The following is a 2,082-nucleotide window of genomic DNA, read 5'->3' as shown; positions in this document are numbered from 1 at the left end:
CATGATAGTGGCATCACACGTACATGTGGTAGGATTGTTGAACTTTAGAGTGGTGTTGTTTCTGGTTTTCCTTAGTTGCTAACATGTGGTTTGTCTACATTTAGCCTGCATCCCAAACTCAAAGAAATCCTGTTTCAGAAACACCTACTTGTAGAAGTTCCATTAAGGCAGCCTAGTCAGGTATATTTTTTTGGGATAGTTTTATATATTGGTGCATTTTTTTATGGTGTATTACTTTAAAAAGGTATTTATGTTAGTTCAAAATTAATGCAGATGCATTATTCATTTATGAACAAGATGAGAGATTTGTATTTTGTCGGGGGTTTAAAGGTTGCTAGTGGAGAGATTGTTGCAGTAAACCCACAATCTATTGTCCATGGTAGGCCCATGGGAGAGGGGGTTTTCAAAATTCTCTTAACTGAGGTGGTTGACAGTGAGGCCAGAGTGTTCTTTCCAAATGATTTTGCTAGTACACTTGGAGAAGTGGGTGTGCATGGATATGTCACTTGGCCAACAGCTTTTCTGCAAGTTCCAAAGGACGACGCTTAATGTTTATTTTGTTCGGGCGTGGGTGCCAAGCCTCCAGGCGTAGGACTGGTTACAGCATCCAAAAAAAAAGTTGTTTATTTTACTAGTTTTGTTTGGACGTGGCTGTGTAAGTATGTTATTTGACTACATTCGTTTAGACTTCTCCATTTGTACATACGTTATGCTGTTGTTTGGCAATGACTACTTGTAGATATGATTCACAAGGTTTGTCTAAGGTTCCCTTGTACATTCATTTCTTTTGCTGCAAAAGCTTGGTTCTATTCTTCCTCACAAGCTTTCAGTAATGATGTAATTGAGTAGTCCCAAACAAATATATATCTTACATCATATTGCCCTTCTAGTTAACTTTGTGAGGCCCATCTGTGCCAGCTTTTAGATTCATTTTGTCTGCAGCATTTTGTTTTCCTTTGGCAATGAGCACGTATCTGATCTATATCCCAATTGTCTCTTTTCCTTCACTTTTATTAACTACAGCCATGGGTAAGGAAAAGATTCATATAAGCATTGTTGTTATTGGTCATGTCGACTCTGGGAAGTCCACAACCACTGGGCCCTGATCTACAAGCTCGGTGGAATTGACAAGCGTGTCATTGAGCGCTTTGAGAAAGAAGTGGCTGAGATGAACAAAAGGTCTTTCAAGTACGCATGGGTTCTTGACAAGCTTAAGGCTGAGCGTGAATGTGGTATCACCATCGACATTGCCTTGTGGAAGTTCGAGACAACCAAGTACTACTGCACTGTCATTGATGCTCCTGGACATCGTGACTTTATCAAGAACATGATCACTGGAACTTCCCAGGCTGATTGTGCAGTCTTGATCATTGACTCAACTACTGGTGGTTTTGAAGCTGGAATCTCCAAGGATGGACAAACTCGTGAGCATGCTTTGCTTGCATTCACTCTGGGAGTGAAGCAGATGATCTGCTGCTGTAACAAGGTATTGGCTTCACCTTTTTTTGTATTTTCTTTTGTTCATATCACTTTTGCTAGTGTGAAGTTTTGTTACTTATCTTGTAAATTTGTGTTTATTCCTTTTGGTTTTGTTTGTAGATGGATGCCACCGCACCTAAGTACTCCAAGGCGAGGTATGATGAAATTGTGTAGGAGGTGTCCATAACTTGAGGAGATCAGTCCGGGAAGCTACTCTCTCACTGCAGTCTTGCAACATGGATTCATCAAAAGACAATCATTCCTATGATGGCTCCGAACATTTCTTTGTACCTTTTGCAGGGACTGGATTATCTGGTGCCAGTCCTACCAAGGTGCTTGGAATTAAGAGCAAGCGACTCTTTCAATCTCCTGATGATACCTGCTTACTTCAGAACAGTGCTTCTGATGGTCCTCCGTGGGGAAACTATGATGAAATAAGTTGGTGGAGACTGTACAATTTTTGGAAGTTTTAAATCTGAAAGACAGTGTTAACAAGGATGCCTTTTTTCGTAAGCTTCCGAATTTGGCTGAGCAGCTACCTCGCCAAATTGTGCTTAAAAAGGTATCCATTTGCATGGGTTCTAAAGTGTATTTTTTTTGTCT

At 40.4% G+C, this 2,082-nt stretch overlaps 1 pseudogene across 1 annotated transcript; it reads left to right on the top strand.

The window, feature by feature from the left end:
• The first annotated feature begins 273 nt into the window (after window positions 1-273).
• Window positions 274-1,745, top strand: LOC147514543 (elongation factor 1-alpha-like; annotated as a pseudogene). Its single transcript, XR_015213236.1, has 2 exons — window positions 274-1,486; window positions 1,600-1,745. The product of XR_015213236.1 is annotated as an elongation factor 1-alpha-like (transcript).
• The last annotated feature ends 337 nt before the right edge of the window (window positions 1,746-2,082 follow it).

This window comes from Coptis chinensis, chromosome 2 (assembly GCF_015680905.1).
Source record: "Coptis chinensis isolate HL-2020 chromosome 2, ASM1568090v1, whole genome shotgun sequence".
In the NCBI taxonomy this organism is placed as follows: Eukaryota; Viridiplantae; Streptophyta; class Magnoliopsida; order Ranunculales; family Ranunculaceae; genus Coptis; species Coptis chinensis.
Note: the sequence above shows the minus strand (reverse complement) of the source record. Positions and strands in the feature narration are given on the sequence as shown.